General features: G+C 50.5%; 1 long non-coding RNA gene across 1 annotated transcript; it reads left to right on the top strand.

The window, feature by feature from the left end:
* Positions 1-270: 270 nt before the first annotated feature.
* LOC109396682 (uncharacterized) lies at positions 271-16,487 on the top strand. Its single transcript, XR_002126888.1, has 3 exons — positions 271-350; positions 8,657-8,771; positions 15,778-16,487. It is a non-coding gene; the product is annotated as an uncharacterized LOC109396682 (long non-coding RNA).
* Positions 16,488-17,127: the final 640 nt, after the last annotated feature.

Genomic DNA, 17,127 nt, shown 5'->3' with positions numbered 1-17,127 from the left:
TCCTGAACTCCAGCAGCCAGCAGCAACATCACCAGGAATGCTTATTAAAAGGCTGTTTTCAAGACCACTCCCAAGGTTCTGCCTCAGTGGGCGGCTGGCACCTGCTCTATGACCCTCTGCAAGTGTGGGGATCCTGGTAAGTCCAGGGATCCTGGTAAGTCCAGGGCTGGGGGTGGTGGGGAGTGGCTCCTGGGCTCCGAGCAGGACCAGGCTGAGTCACAATGCGTTTGTGCTCCGATATTAATAGAAACATAAAACCCCGGATCAGCCATTTCTTCCTCTCTGGACAAGCCTGAACGATACGGGCCGCTCTTCTATGATGCTGACCTCTGCCGCATATTAAACAAGAGGTAGGCAGGTCACATGGATACCTCATTAATTTCCATTCGGGTGTGGGGGTGGGGGTGGGGGGAACTATGACAGAAGGCTGAGTTTTTAGCGGCTCAGCGTTATCAAGGTTAGCTAGTGACCGTGGCGGAGGACAAGGGGGAGGGGCAAGGGTCCCCAGGGGCGGAGCCTCGGTGAAAGGATAAATTAACGCATCCTTTGTTTGCCTGTCAATAGGTGCTTCCAGGAGCTGGGGAACTTTGTTTGCTGAAAGCGCTTAAACAATCCCTCTGCAATCCTGTTTACACTCTTCATTTGCTCAGCAAACCTGCCCCTCGGAAATAGCTTTGGGGTGAACTCAGGCCCAGCTGCTGGTGGAGATTGCCACACTGCCTGTTCCACCCGCAGGGCTGCTCTGGGCTTGCACAAGCTGGGGCAGGGGCTCCAAATGCACACAATGCCCAATTGGATGCACACACACAAAAATAACACCCCATCTGACCTCATCGTGCTGGGCGAGTGAGAGTTAAACTTCCTAGTTCAAGTTCATGCCGTTTCTTTTAGCTACATGCATTCCTGACTTTTCAAAGGTCAGAGCCACTGCAGGACTGTCTCCTGCTCTCTTGCTCCCTCGCTCCCTCTCCCTCTTTGCTAGGCTGCAGGGGACTTCTGGCTATGCCTTAGGAATCTGCTGGTCTCTGGGGTGCAGGTGATGGGCCATCTTGCTTGCAAAAATCATACAGACCTGTTGGGGGGATGTAGGGGTGGGGAGGTAAAAGAGTTGGGAGGTGTCCCATCATCTGTTCACTGCACCTAATCCATGCAGGGGGCCCTGGTGCTGGTTCTCCACTCTGGGGCTGATGCGCAGAGGCCTGGCTATGGCCCCTGATGTCCCCCTCCCCCGTGGTGGTGGTTCTCAAGTTCTTGGCTATAGGGCTGATCCTTGGAAACTCCACCAGCCGGTCTCAGCTCTTTCCTGGTTCCCTTCGACACAGCTAGGATTCTAGGAGCCCAGGGTTGTTAGTCCACTTCCTTCTCATGCTTCCTGAACCTTCATCCTTGCCATTTCTACCCTGGGAGGCAGCCCATGTTGTGGAGGTGAGGTCCTGGGTTCCAGAAGCACAGGAGACAGGGGAGGGGGCATCAGCATCACCTTTGACCTATGGAGTTTCTTTACCTCCTCTGAGGTCCAGCCTGGGCTCCCAATGGCACTGGGTCCTATGGAACCTGGCAGCATTTTCAGCCCTGTATACCCGCTCCTGCCTGTCCCATTTGTCCTACTCCAGCTCACCTTCTTGTCACATTCGGTGTCCTCTCTATGGCATGCCAGCTTAGAGTAAATCTCACAGCTTGGACCACAAGGCATTGTACTTGATAGAGAGAGGACTGCGTGCAGAATTTAGAAAACCTTTTCTCCTGCAGCAGAGCCTGGCTTTCAAAGTGCTGTGGGCCCAGAGATCCTAGTCTGGCCTCGAGCTCACTTTCTCTTTGTGTCTTATTACAACCCTAATCCTCCCTGGGCCCTGGGTGCCTCTGGCAGGCTAGCAGGAAGGTCGCAGATGAGGAAAAGAATAAAAGCCATGTACAGTCCCACTTTCCTAAATGTATTATTCCATAACTTATGCAGATGTGCCCTGGGGGAGGTCCTGGTAGGGCAGGGTGAACGCGGGAGTGAATGGATGTGGCCTCCAGTGTAGCCTGAGGATCTCCTGGCACCTGGAGTAGAGGGCAAAGGAGCCCTGCCACTTCTTAGTGAGCGGCCAACACATGGGAGCAAGGCCTATGTCACAAAAGTATGAAGACTAGGAGATTAACCTCCTGGTTCCCTGCCCCTTACCACGGGGCACTCACCAAGATGCCCTTTGCCTTGCCCCTTCTTCAGTGGGTCTTAACGCCCATCTGGGCACAGAGACAGGTGTGTCCCTGCCTTCCCCTTCAGAGCGACTTTGGTGGGTGTGGTTCTGCCAGGGCACATGGACACTGTCCCCAGGTGTGCAGGGCAAAAAGGAATCCTCTCCCAGGTAGGTTTTTGATAGAAGGATGAAGAACCCCTGGCATATGGCTGGAGTCGGACATCTGAGCTCACTTCCCACCCCACCCCTGCCTCAGTTTCTCCACTGTGCCGTGGGTATCAAGCTGGAACCCAAGGGTGTGGGAGCAGTGGGTCTGGAGCGCACCACAGTTAAGATATCAAAAGCAATCTTTTTCTTGCTGTTTGCGAGGGTGGCTTGCATGAAGGTCAAGATAAAACCTGTTCGGGGGGTGGGGGGGGCGTGGAGAGAAGTGCGGAGTGTTTTGTTTGGCGCAGCCGGCTGGCCGTTGCCTCGGTAGCTGAGAACATCGGCTCTGGTCACGCTTGCCTCCTCTCCAATCCTATTACTCCATGCGGTTGGGCTCCGAAAATAGCCCCTGTCAGCCGCATCATCACAGTTCAGCGTTTCCACCACCACCGGCCACTTATTGTTCCTGGGACACAGTCATCGTTAACCCCTCCTCTGCCAGCCAGCTGGGCCACCTGCTCTGAGCCCACCTTTGGGGATATCGTTTTCTCTTCATCCCCCTTGACATCACCACAGGGAGATGTCAAGGAGCCGAGGCGGACTCTGTACCAGACACTGCATACATCGTTTCATTTTAACTCGCACCTTAAACTGCCCCTGCAATGCTTGCATTTCCATCCGCGTTTGGTGGAGTCGGAAAGCCAGGCTCAAGGAGGTGAAAGGACTTGTTCAAAGTCATCCAGCCATTGCATGCTTGAGCCCAGGTTTAGAGAGGGCTATGTGATTCCAAGACTGGGCTTTGTCACTGTGCCGACAAACACGGCTCTCTAGACTCAGCTAGAGTCCGCCCCACAGCCCTTTTGGTTAACACACCCTGGCCTGTAAGCCTAGGGGCCAGGGTGCTGGACACCCCATGATCACCTGAGGGATTGGAATACAGTGTAGATTGCAGGGCCCCACCCCAGACAACTTGACTCAGTAATCCCAGGGCATGGCCCAGGAATCTGTATTTTTAACAAGCACCACAAGCTCAGGAGTCTGATGATAAAGTACATTAGAGAACCGCAGTGGTCCTGAGGTTCTGCAGATCTCACAAGGAAGGAAGAAAATTAGCCTTTTTGGCGCCCGGCATGGTATCTAGCACAAGAACACACACCGATATATTCCTTTTCATAACGCACAAAAACTTCAGATGAGAAAATAGAGATTCCTTTCACCGCACCAGATCATCTCCCAAAAGAAACAGCCAACAGTTTTACAACAATGACCAGCCTGGAAAATGAATGAACATGTCACACAGGCCTGAGTGTGGAGTAGGCTCCCAAGAGGAAAGCAGCTAGGACAGAGGCTTTGAGCACAGGCTTTGGGACCAGGCAGACCCAAAGTTGTTGGGTGCTTGAATGAGATGGTGTGGGTCACAGGTTAGCACAGATATTGGCTGATGACAAAATCTGAAGCATGCGGAGGCCTCAATATGTGCAAGACTCTCCTAAGAATCTTCTATCTGTTAACTCATCCAGACTTGTAAGGCAGATTTTGCTATTATCCCCATTTTACAGGTGAGAAAACAGAGGTATGAGAAGTTACTTAGTATTGGAAGTAGGATTGGAAAGCAGGCATCTGGCTTCAGAGCTTTTGTCCAGTCATCATTAGACATGTTCTCCTGAGCACAGAGGAATCCTGGGATGATTGCTAGAGAGTCCTGGCCTGCCACTCCGACAGCCTGGTTCCTCTGCCTGTCCCCACCTGCCTGGGACTGGACCAAGAGCTCCTGGGAGCCAGTAAGGCACGCTGGCAGGAGGGAGGGGGCTGCCCCCTCTGGACTCTGGCTGAGTCCCTGGTTGTCAGGAGGCTCTCTCCACTTGGCTTTCTTACTGGGATCTGTAATATCTCCTGAATCTTTATCCCTTTAAGCCTAGAGGTGGGAACAGAGCCTTCATGGTGACCTACACCTTGACCTCCACTTTATAAATAGCTCCTTTCTTAAACTCTCAAGTCCTTCTACTTTGAGTGTGGACTCTGTTTCCCACTGTTACCCTGACTAGTACAGTAGCTAAAAATATATAAAACCAAACAAATAAAAAAGCCTTACATGAGTGGACCAGAGCTTGAGGCCTGAAGATGGGAAACTCCCTGCCCAAGACTGTCTGTGAGTTAGTGACCCACCTGGGCCTGGGCCTCCTGTCTCCTGTGTTGCTCTTTCCTCATTCCCTCAGATCCTGAGATCTTACCAGGGAGAAGAGGGGGTTCAGTCTGCCCTCAGGCAGGAGCCCCCAGGCCCCGGGCAGTGGGGTCTGGGCCCGGGGAGACCTGGGGATGAAGGCGGTATCCTCTCACTACAGGCCAGCTGTCCTACCCTGGCCAGAGGCTGACAGTCGGTGGAAGGACAGTCTTCATCGGACTTCAGAGGCTTCTGAAGGGAATCCCCACTTTGTCTCTGATCTTTCTGCCCACTGCACACCCCATATTCGGGGTGTGTCCCAGCTTTCCTTTCTGCTAACGGTCAGTGTGCTGGCCTGGGGCCCGGAATGTCTGTACCCCTTCTCTCTGTCACCTATGTGACAACAAAGCTCTCTACCCTGAAAACAGAGCCCAACATCCCTCTCAACTAGTACTGATCACTGCTTACTACGGTCACACTGAACATTCAAATGGCGTCTATTGAATGAATTGGCACTGCTGTATAAATGAGTTTCTCAGAGCTCTACCTGAGAAAATACCTTCATACAAGAAAGGGTGTGTTAGTCACACTCTCCATTAAAACTTGATCAAATATAAAAGGGTGTATATGAGCTCATTTCTGTTTTCTTCCATGTTGCCTTCTATTGCCAGAAGGCTCTCCCCAGGTGGTGAGAAAGATGACCACCCCCGGCTCCAGGCTGACTTCCCACCTGCCGAGAAACCCCTGGGGAAAGAGAGGTCCTTGTGCTTTAGCTCCTGTAGCCCCTGCGTTTCACTGGCCTGCCCAAGCGCACACTCCCGCACACTCTGTGGCCAAGGAAATGATTTAGCTTCAGACGTGCTTCCTCTTTTCCAATGAAGTCAGCACCCCCAAACAGGAAGCACCGAGAGGGGGAAGTATGGGCCCCGAAGGAGGATCAGGGCAGCGATGTCTGTGCCAGAGAAGGAAGAAAGCAGGAGACCTTTGGTGCCCTGGAGGAGGGAGAGACGGGCTTTAGGAAGCCAGGGAGAGAAACAGAGGCAACGTGCTTCACCGTTCTCCTATTTGACCTTCCGGACTGGGTGAGGGTCCCTTCTCCCTCATGGGGCCTTCTGTGACCTTCCCTCTTGTCTTCAAGATCAGGCTCTTGCAGCCTCTGTGCCCCTCTATCTTGGCACCTTGCATGGCACAGGGTTGGCTGTTCTTGAGCTGCTCTCCTCCACGAGATGGAAAGCAACTCCAGGCCAAGGGTGTGTATAAATTAGAGTACATAACAAACACTGCCCCCCAACCTGAACTTAGTAAAAGTTTATTTCTCTCTCACACATAACTCCACATGACAATCCTGATTGGTGGGTGGCCTTCCATGTAATCATTCAGAACCGTGGCGCCTTGGAGCAGCGCCTTCCATTAGACCTTTCTGAAATGTCCGTGCATATGTGGCTGGCGAACATTTGACATGTGACTAGTATGACTGAGGAACTGAATTTTTCATTTTATTTCATTTCAATCAATTTCAATTTAAATAGCCACATGTATCTAGTGGCTGCCATGTTGTCTGGGGCAGCCTTGGAGCTTTCCATGGGATCTTCTGATTCTAGCTGAAAAGGGAGTAAAGATTTTGAGATCATTTTCGGACAGGCCTGGAAAGTGGAATTTGTCTCTTTTGCCAATGTTCCATTGGCCAAAACTCATCACTTGAGCACGTCTAACCACAGTGGACGCTGGGAGCTGTAACCTTGTGGGAGACCCTGGAGATGGAAAAGTGAGTTCTGGCAAGAGTGTAGCCATCTTTGCCACACACTATACTGATTCACCTTTATGCTTCCCAGAGGTAGGCGGCTGGCATTCAGAAAAAGTTTTTTCTGAATGAATAGATGTGAACATGAGTAAGAGTATAAGTGTAAATATCAATATGGATGAAGCAGTGAAAATAAGAGTGATAGGGCGCACCCTGGGCAGATTTTTTCTCTGCCTCAGGTCATTGTGTGGCCCCACTGGCTGCTGGGAGCTCCTACTCACTAACCCCAAGTACTCCCTTCCATGACCCAAAATACAGGGCAAAATGCAAAACCTCAAACAGAGGCAAATAGCACTCATCTAAATAGCAAATATTGACCCTGCAAGGAGATAAGCAGAATACAAAGTGCAAGAGCACCAAGGCAAACTGGGCCAGGCCAAGCATGGGAGGCAGGTCTCAAAGCTCAGGCTTTGGGGTCAGGGACAGAGTGGGGGGGGATGCCTTTATTTGAACCCACATACAAACCAGCAACCAGCAAGGGGTTTGTAGGCTGCACTCGAGGAACCAGGGTCTCTGGCAGAAGGTGGGAGTGGCTACTGAAAAGATCCCAGGGACAGAGAAAGGGTGTAAAGGTCAGGGGCCCTGAATTCTCATGCTGGCTCTTCTCTAACTGGCTGTGGGAACGCTAACTAAAGTACCGTCCCTGTAGCCTGGACAAGGAGTGGTCAGGACATAGAATTTTTAAGGCCCCTTCAGCCCAACAGACCTGAGATTGACTCGTCCCTACCCCAACAGCTGCACAGACCTCAGCAAGGCCTTTGACCTCAGTTTACCCAACTATGAAATGAGAGACATGCTGCTCACCTGGACTGTGTGAGAAAGCAGTAGAGAGGCCTGGACTAATTTAATGGTCAAAGTAACAAGAGACAGATGACCCACCGTTGTCACTGACCCTCAGCCTGGAGGACCCGGGTCCGTGGAAGTGATGGAGTCATACAAGATTTGTCTCCCTCAAGGAGACTGGGAGCTCCTTGAGCAAAGAGGTCATGTCCAGTGGTGAGCCAGTTCTGGGAAGTGGTGGTGCTGGTGGGGCAGGGGAACCTGACTTGTAGTATTCATCAATTTCTTTGGGGGGGTTACCCCCACCATGGCCAATTTCAAGCCACTATAATGTCACTGAACACGGAGCTGGAAAGAGATGTACACAGGAGCAACAGGCTGGGAGCTGTCCCAGGGTTGTCCCCATAGGCGGCCTTGAGTGGGGCCACCCCTCTGTTAAGGTCACACACAGTGTAAATGCATTGGAGCTCCCAGGCCAGGCCGAGGCATCCCCTGGACCTGCCTAGCAGCCGACCTCAGCTGATCCGCACCCCTCTGCACTGTTGCTGAGACAGTAAGCCTCAGCTGGCTTCAGGGAGGCCTCTGGTAGGGAGCTCGGGCAGGGTTCTGCGTGGCATCAACTATGGGTGGGCTGGTCTAGAGGGTCCAACACAACTTCACGGGCATGCTGGCATACTTTGGGGAATGCTCAGGCTTTCTTCTGGGTGACTGGTCCTTGGACTTCTTCTGTGGCTTCTTCTACAGAGGGAACAGCCCAAGAGAAGCAGGGTATGCTGTGTGGTCTTCTCTGACACAGGCTCAGAACTCAGGTGGTGCTACTTCTGGCTCCAAATTCAAAGGGAAGGGGAATTCAACTTTACCTTTTGGGAGGGGGTGCAAGGACCCAGTGCAGAAGAGCATGTGGAGTGGGATATACAACTGTAGCCTTCTGTGACCATCGAAAGGAGACGCTACATCCAAGCTTTCCCCCCAGTTCACTGCATTTGGGGCAGCCTAGGGAAGGGTAGGCTTAGAGGGCCTGATTCGGAAAGCATTAAAGAAAACATCGGATTATGACTTTCCGAAAATATGATAGTTAAGAATATTTGAGCAATTATTGTGTGCCAGGTGGAACTGTCCTAGAAGTACAGATGAGTTATCTCATTTCTTTTCTTACAATAACTGTACAGGGTATGGACTGTTATTCTCCCCATTTTATAGATGAGGAAATTGAAGCATGCAGCAGTTAGACAGTAGTCTCAGTACCTTTCCTGGAAGAAGCACAGGCAGGATTCAGACCCTGGCATCAGGACCCAGAGTCCAGCTGAGCCCATAACCATTAGCTCTTGAGTTTCTTTCCTGGTAAAACCATGGAAGGAGAAGCCAGCTAGCCTCCAATGTCACCAGACTGACCGCAGGCTTGCCACTTACTAGCTGTGTCACTACATCCCTGAGACTTTCTCAGACTCAGCTTCCTTGCCCATAAAATGGGATAATAGTGTCCACACCCTGGGCTTGCCAGGGGATAACTTGGAATCATTTGTTCCAGGTGCCAGGCAGCAGGTTGGTATTAAACAGACATTAAGTTCCTTTCCTTTTCCCCCTCAGGAAGGAAACTTGAAGACAATGCACATAACAAAATACTATTGTTCCTCAAGAGGGTCGAGACATTGGAATTCCAGTGATGCTGTGATTAAAACCAATGGTGAACCCACTAGAAAAGGTAAAAGGGGTGATAATTGTAGCTAATGCTTACCAATGAGTACCTATGAGTGCCTACAGTGTGCCAGGTTTCCTACTAGATGCTTTATATCCTGAGCCTCCCAACAAAGCTGCAACGTGCAATAAAGGAGTCTGAGTTTGAGAGGTTTTAAGATTGGACCCAAGTCCCATAGCAGTAACTATAGAAGAGAAATTTGAATCTGGCACCCTCTCATTCCCTGTATCCCTTCTGTCTTGCCATGGTTCCCTAGAGGTGCTGCTGAAATTCAGAAGCTGAGTACACCTAGGAAAAGCAGATTGGGAGTCATCTCTGGTAAGGGAAATGACAGCCTGACACTAATGAGTTCTTGCCTTGTGGCCAGGTGGTATCAGATCTAAGCTCCTCGTGGAGCCTACAAGCCCCTGCCTGCTCTGGGTCCCCATGACCTCTCAGATCCCATCTTCTCCCACACTACCCCTGTCCGTGTCCATGCTGCTCTTGCCAGTCACATTCCTGCCTCAGGGCCTTTGCACTTGCTATTCCCACCGCTTGGAACACTCTATGTGGACCTGGGTGTGGCTTGCCCTTTACCTCGTTTAAGTCTCTACTCAAAAGTCACCTCCTCAGGGAGGCCTTTTCTGACCCCTCTATCTTTATACCTACCCCACTCTCTGTCCCCTTAACTTGCCTTTGTTGTTGTTGGGGTTTTTACGTTTATTTGTTTGTTTGTTTGCCAGCTAGCACTCAGCACTACCTGACACATATATATTTATTGTCTGTCTTCCCCACAGCAGTGTCAGCACAGGAGGGTAGGGGCTTCATCTACACTGGTCACTGCTATATTCCTGGGGCCTATACTACTGCCTGCACATAGTGAGTGCTCAATAAATAGTTACAGAAACCAAGAAAGGCCTGATTAGCAAGACAAAGGGCACTGCAGGGGGCTGGGAAGCTTGTGACTTAATAGTCACCGGGAAGGAGACTCTACTAGGCTCTTGTTTTTGTTTTTAATCAGAGCTTCATTGGCCTGTGTGGAAGAACGGCCACATCCTCGCCCACTGATTTCCAGGATTTTCAGAAGCTCTTTCCTAACAAGGGAAATGCTGCTCTTTAGCTGCGCATGACCACATTACAGGTGGTGCCCCAGAAAGAGGGGGTGATGGTAGTGGTGGTAATATTTTGATAGGAGACACCAAAGGCCACTAACCTCCAAGACCCAAGTGCAGGGCTACTTATAGGCTTGTGACCTGTGCAGTGGTACGAGGCCCACACTCAGAAGGGCTCTGTGCACAGGAGGGCTCTGTGCTTAGTTGAATGCTGTTGTTGCTGCCATCTTGCAATTCCTAACTTTTTAACAAGAGGACCGTGTTTACATTTGCAATGGGCTCTGCAAATTATGTAGTCTTTCCTCCCCAGAGAACTGATCAATGGTGGAGCTGGAGGCTTATAGATGTCGATTATTTGTGGAAAGAGGTCCTTGTGGTTGCTTCTCACCCACACCACCAAGGCCACCATTTGCTTCACCAGTTATATTCACTGGGCACCTATGTATGCCAGGCACTGTGTTAGGTGCTGGAGAAGCAGAGTGAAAGAGCCTTGGCACCTGTCCCAGGAGCTGCGAGTTAAGAGGACAGACAGGCAGATGAAGAGAGAGATGACACTCAATGGAATTGTCATAGATAAGCATGATATCGGGGGTTGGAGGGCAGTAGATGGGGGGAGGGGGTTGTTACTTTGTGAGGGGTGAAAAGGATAACTATTGCATTGTTCTGTACACCTGAAACTAACAACAAAATTTAAAAAAATAAAATAAAATAAATCTCATCTGTTAAAAAAAAAGAGAGAGAGAGAGGTGACACTGAGCTTGTGGGGGCAGTCTGAGGGCAGAGTGAATAGCAATGTAGGCCGTAAGGGACCAGGTGCTGTTGGGACCATCGAGTTGGGATCAACCCAGGCAATCTGGCCCCCAGACCCGCGCCCTCACCCTCCTCACTAAAGCCTCTGCAGAGGGGGGCGGGAGGGCAGCAAAGGTGGGGGGACAGCAAAGCAACATAGTTGGTCCTGAAGCCACCAGATCTGGACTTGGCTGGGGCCTGGGTGCCCAGGAGAAGCTGGAGCCAAGGATGTTGCCTGCTTGACAGCTGTTTTGTGAGTAAAAGGAGCCCTGGTAGGGGTTAGACAGAGGGTGCCATAGGGTCACTGCTTGTTGGAGAGTCTTCCTGCAGCCACTACAGCACGTGGGGGAACAGAAAGCAAAGTCCGGGAGCAAGGAAAGTAAGAATTCCTTTAAAAAGATCGTTTTCTGCTCTCCATTCCTCAAATCTACTTTCATTTATGGAGCCATGACTATAGCCAGTAATATACATGTATCTCTTTCAGTCCTTACAACCAGCTAGGGATTTGCTATTAACCCCATGTTTCAAGGAAGGAAAAAGGAGTAAGGGGTGAGGGTAGGGGGAAGGCCACTTGCTCAAAGTCACACAATCACAGGGACACAGGGGAGAGGGCATCTGGGGGCCCAGGCTGGGAGGTCCCTGACGTCCTCTGAAGCCAAGGACGCCCCAGCAAGGGGAGAGGCTCAGGCAAGCCTCCTCTCTGGTAGTGTTTGAATGGAGCGGGCAGCCTGTGCCCAAGGCCTGCGAGGAGCAGGGCGCCTGGCAGGCTTCAGAGGGGCACTGGTTCGGCAGGAAAAGAGCCTGCAGTTCCTGGGCTGCTCAACATCTGCGCGCTGGGGGCTCAAGGCGTCCCACGGTGTCGCCGCGCTTCCGCCCCTCGGGCTGTGCCGAGCGGATGCGCGCTGACTGCGTGTGAACAGGGCTTGTTTTCCCTTCACGCCCTCGGGCTCCGTTTTTATGAAGAACTTCCTTCTGTTGGCGCTTTGGGAATATTCATTCCTGGCTTGCGCAGCACGCGGTTGACAGTTGGGCTGGGAAATGTACCCGCGGTTTAATTAGGGCATCGCTAAGCTGTGCCAAGAAGCTGCTCCTCCCTTCCCTGCTGTCTCTCTACCTGGGACACCGCCCCACCCCCAGCCTGCCCCGCTGTGAGGGGCTCCGTCGCTGCGCTGAGCAGTGAGCACCAGCGCTGCTCCCGTTGCTGGCCCAGCGACCTCGTGTCCCCAGCCTGCCCTCCGCCCTCTCATCCTTCACAGGAACCTGTCCCTGCCAAGGCAGGCTCTTATTGTCCTCCAAATAGTCCGTCTTCTCACCAACTGTTGTTCTTACATTGTTGCTCCAACTGGAATACACTGCGCTCTCCTCTTGGCATAGATCGCTTCTGCCTCCAGACCCCTCCAAATTCTCCCTACTCACCCCTCCCTTCACTCACCCACCCGCTGAAGGGTCCTTTCCTGCCGTGGGACGTCCTAGGCTACCAGCTGCTCTGCCCCACCCACCCCGGGCAGATGCAAGGTGATGGACACCTGGTCTGAGTTTCCTTCACCCTCAACAGCCCCTCAGGAGGGGCTCACATGTAGATTTCACCCTGTTATTGAGGAAGCTGCAGGTAACATTAACTAGAAGCCTGGCAGAGATGAATACGGACCACACCCATCAGCCTCTATGGCTCAGAGCAGGGTGAGGGGAGACCTCACACCCCTAAAGCCCAGGAGAATACTGCAGAAGGCTGACTGGATTGACAGTAAATGTCAAGCCAAAAAATAAATATTGAAAATTCGACTGCATATTATGTTAAAATCCCACTATAAAAAAAACTGGAAAAAAATATTTGCAACACATATGGCAAAGGGTGAGTTTCCTTAAATGCTAAAGCACTCCTACAGTAAGTGGAAAATCAACAACCCAAGGGAAACCGAGCAAATAGCAACAGGCCATTCACGGAAAGGAGACACAAATGGCTTCTTAAGAAATGAGAAGATAGATGCACAGTCTTACTCATCATGACAGAACCGTGGTGGCAACAAATGACATCTTGGTTTAAATTGGATAAACAGCATGATGTGTGGCCTGGTGGGAGAAAGAGGCTAAAGGGAAGGGCTGTGCTGGGCTCCACTGGAGTGCAAGGCCGGCCCGGCGTGATTTCAGGAGATAGCTGGTGTGTTTGGTGAGTTCCACAGGTTGCGCAGTAGTGAAGCCTGGGGTGGGTCTTTGGTCAGACTCTGTGCAAATCTCTGCTCCACCACTTCCCAGCTGCATGACTGCAGGTAGCTTACTTATATTCACTGAGCCTCCGTGTTCTCATCTGTAAACTGAGGTTATGATGTGCTTCCAGGGATGATTAAGATGTGGTCAGGGGAGGTGAAGAACTGGAGTAAAACAAAGGCTAAGGGAGGGGGACCCGGGGGAAGGAAGGGAGGGGCCACTGTGGGGGAGGGGAGGGACATGCAAGGGTGGGAAATGCATCCTTGGAGTTGAGACAATTCAATTACCTGTGAAGCAGGCATAGTGGGGGCGGACCTGCTGAGGGAAAGAGGTGAAGAGAGAGTTGCCCTTGGAGACCACACTTTCAAGGTTATTTGGTGGTGAAGGAAAGGAGAGAGATTGAAGAAGGGGTAGGGTACAGATGCAGAAGGTGGTTAGTTTGGGGGAGCTAAGAATACCTGTAGGCTGTGAAAATGTCTCTGGCTCCCAAGGCCCCTCTCCTAGCAGCATCTCAAAGTCGGCTCACAACTGATTCTTCTGAATGGCCATTTTTATATGACCCAATCTAGCAGAAGTCCAGTTTATGCTTGTAGGGCTGGGACACACCGAAAGCCCAACAGAGAAATGGGCCAGAACCCAGCTTTCCAGGAATTAGATGGAGGTAATGGCATTTGACCCAGAGCTGCAAGGACAGCAAAGCCAGAGAAACAGTCTGAACTGCATGTGAAGAAGGAAGTGAAAACGCTAGCCTAAGAGAGCCCACCTCCATGGACAACCAGCCAGGTTAACAAGAAAATAGATCCCAGGGCCACAGCTGGGAGTGGAACTTATGCTCATGGAATGGTGCCTGACACACAAGGGGCACTCAACAAACATTTCTCTAATGCATAACCTGAAAGGAAGCTTGGAAGACTTGTTAAAACAAGTAGTTCAAGTTTGAGCCCATGAGTACAACGAGGATGCAAGGACAAGGTGGCTGTGAGTCCAGATGCTGGGCTGGCAGCACAAGTGTGATGGAAATGTCATCTGCAGGTCTCAGCATGGACCAAGGTGGGCCCTGTGGTCCCACCCTTGCAACTCCAGAGAGGGCATGCAGTAAGCAGCCCTGTGCTCCCCCACAGAAAGGTGTCATCTCGGAGGGAAGAAGATGCCTTGCTGGGGCCCAGCAGCTGAACTCAGGCTCCCTGGATTCTGCAGGGCAGCTTTCCTCAGTGCTTTGGGCTATCTGACTTCCATGGAGCAGGAAACCCTGCTACCCTTGGGCAGAGAAAAGAAAGGTCATTAGGGCTCCAGGGCTCACAGATTCCAAGGTGTGTGAGGGTGTTGAGTGGGGGATGACGGAGAAATGAGCACAGCTTTGAGGACCTCAGAAACAGCCATATTCAGACTGCACACTAACATCCCCTCAATATCTGCCTCAGTTCCCCAGATTCCTGGGCTTCCCTGTGCAGGCTTAGGCCAGATCTACAGAAGTATTTGACTGATTCCTGGCCAGCCAATGGGTGGCTTCCTTTAAACCCACTCCTGGTCCAATCAGCTCCAAGCTGGGCTTGTGGAGGGCATGTCACATTGGAAGAGGAAACAGGACAGGGTAAGCAAATCAGCTACCATCTGGCTTATCCCAAGTGACTTGTGAGATAGAAGAGTAGTCCCTGGAAGTGAAATCAGCTGACCTGGGCTCCATCCATCCCTAACTAGCTCTATGAAACAGTGCATTCTCTCTTTGAGCCTCAGTTTCCTAAATTGCGAAATAGTTAGAATAATATGTTTGTCACAGGGTTGTTGTGAGGAGAAAATGAGATAATAAATAGGAGAGTGTTTTGTAAACCGTAAAGCTAGAGGCGACTTGTTTAGTTTTACTCCCAATGAAGTGTATGTTCTTGAGTTTTACTTTGCAATAAACCTTTGTCCAGCCTCCCGGCTGATGCTGGGCACGGGTCAGATCTTACACCTGCATCCACAGCCTGTGAGAGAACACGCATACACACCTTTCTGCGGAATGCATCCAGCTGGGCTATCTTAGCTCCAGTTGCAGCTCTGCTTAGGCCATCTGGGTCTCAGTTTCTCCTTCTGAAAAATGGTTCCACATGACCGCCTTGCCCTATTCACATACAGCTGGAGGATTAAATAATCTCCCCTTCTCTCTGCTTGCCTTCTTTCCTCCTGTTTCCTCTTCCCACTCCTCTTCTCTGGGGCTTCCATGGATGGCAGCTGCTGAGAAGGAAGGAGCCCTTCAACAAGCCCTGCCTCTTCCGAAGTCCTCTAACCCCCTGGCCATCTGCTCCTGCCGCCCAAGCCAGGGAAGAGCACAGTTTGTATTCCCCTTTAAATGTTTCAAGTGTGTCAGTAACATTTTCACAACTGGCTTATAATCTTTAGAGGTTGTCTTTAAACTCTTTTGTGAAAATCACAACTATTCTGTCTGCATGATCAGAATGGGCATCTAGCAAACGTTTGCTGGAGGAAACGGGACTGAGCAGCTTCATGACTCGCGCTGGCCCCTTCTCTTGCTACTCCCAGTCTCTTGACCTCCACATGTTCCTCACCATTCCTACAGCTTCCATTTCCCCTACTTTGCAATCTTGGGACAAAATTCTCCCATTCAGAGGGCTGGCCAAACTCACTTCCTCCTGGACCCTTTCCCTCGGGTCCCTGGGATCCTGGGACCCAAGCAAGGAGGGGCTGCCTCTCCTGAGCTCTCACCCAACCCTGCAGGTCTGGGTGTCATCTCTTGCAACAGCTGACAGTGACACCTCCACTACTCTGGTGTCACTTTTAACACTGCACGTTCACACCACTAGCTGACTGTCTGTGTAAGGAGGCCGCAGCACAGCCTCGTGCAGCCACACCCCACATGTGGAGTTGTTAATCCGGCAGTTGTTCAGCAGGTTCTCTTGGCCTCACCTCCAAACGTGTTACTTCTGCAGGGAACGACACCATGGAACTGCACAAGCTCTCCCAAGAAGGAATGACAGGACCTTCCTGTCCTGCATCAGCCAGGAGGGATGGGGGAGGCGTTTCGGAGCCATGGCATGCAAAGATCTGGCGCCTGGACCGACACACACACAGTTCCCTAAATTAGAAGAAGAAGAGGAAGAAGAGAAAAGGGAAGAGAGAAATCGTGTCACCATGCCACTTAAAGTCTCTTATTGAATCTGCATGTTTACCACAGTTTTCAAAGAATATTTGATGATGTAATGGTAAGAGAAAAAGGCAGCAGGCAAAACCTAAATGCAAGGAGATCTCAATTCCGTAATGTGTGGGGTAGACATCACCACTGTTCACCTCTATGCAGCACCCCACCACTTCCAGGCACTTGGGAGGATTTCACTTCCTTACCCCTTGAGATAAGGTATGGCCATGTGACTTGCTGTGGCCAGTGAAATGTGAGGGAAGTAACCAGGTCACTGTTGGGTGGTAGTGTTTGATTTCTGGCATTCCCCTCCCCAGCCCACTCTTGTCCTGCCTCAGCAGCCATTGGAGCATGGTTGGTATAGAAGGTCCAGAAGATCGAAGAAGCCACCATGTGGGGAAGAGCACCCCTGATTGTTACCTGGACTCACATGATCTGGGTACAAACAGAAACAACCCTTTTTGCTGTTAAACCACCAAGATTTTGGTATGGTTTTCTCTGCATCATGACCTACCCTATATTGACTGATATAATAAATACATAATATAGATGCAAAAAAACAAAAATCATCAGGAAACATTGCAGTTACTGGTGATGTTGTTTTTAAATTTTCTAAATTTTTCAAATTTTCTGTAGTCAGCATGTCTTTGTGAGTTTTTCCATCTGGTTTTATTGAGATATAATTGACATACAGCATTGTGTAAATTTAAGGAGTACTTATTTTTATGACTTAAAAAAGTGGTTAGCCTTAAGCATAGCTAGCTTTTTAAGTAAATAAATGTGTCCTTGGTACTATGCTAGTGACCTTAGCATAGTACCTTCATTTCATTTCATTCTCACGAAACCCTAAAAGGGTTTTCCCATTTTAAAAAGGAGAAATCTGAGGATTCAAGGGATAGGCACCAGGTAATCTACACTCATTATCTCATTTATCTCTTCAGAAGTGTGAAGTACTTTATTCCAGTTTTAAAGAAGAGGCTCAGAGAAGTTAACTGAGTTGCCCATGGTTAATCACTTAGGAATTGAAGGAAAGTAACATTGAAATAACAATAATCACAATAGTAGATACCTTTTATTGGAGGCTTCTGTGTGCTGGCCCAGGTATGATCTCATTTTATCCTCTCAGGAATTCTATGATGTAGGT

This window comes from Hipposideros armiger, unplaced genomic scaffold (genome assembly GCF_001890085.2).
Source record: "Hipposideros armiger isolate ML-2016 unplaced genomic scaffold, ASM189008v1 scaffold_533, whole genome shotgun sequence".
NCBI lineage: Eukaryota > Metazoa > Chordata > Mammalia > Chiroptera > Hipposideridae > Hipposideros > Hipposideros armiger.
Note: the sequence above shows the minus strand (reverse complement) of the source record. Positions and strands in the feature narration are given on the sequence as shown.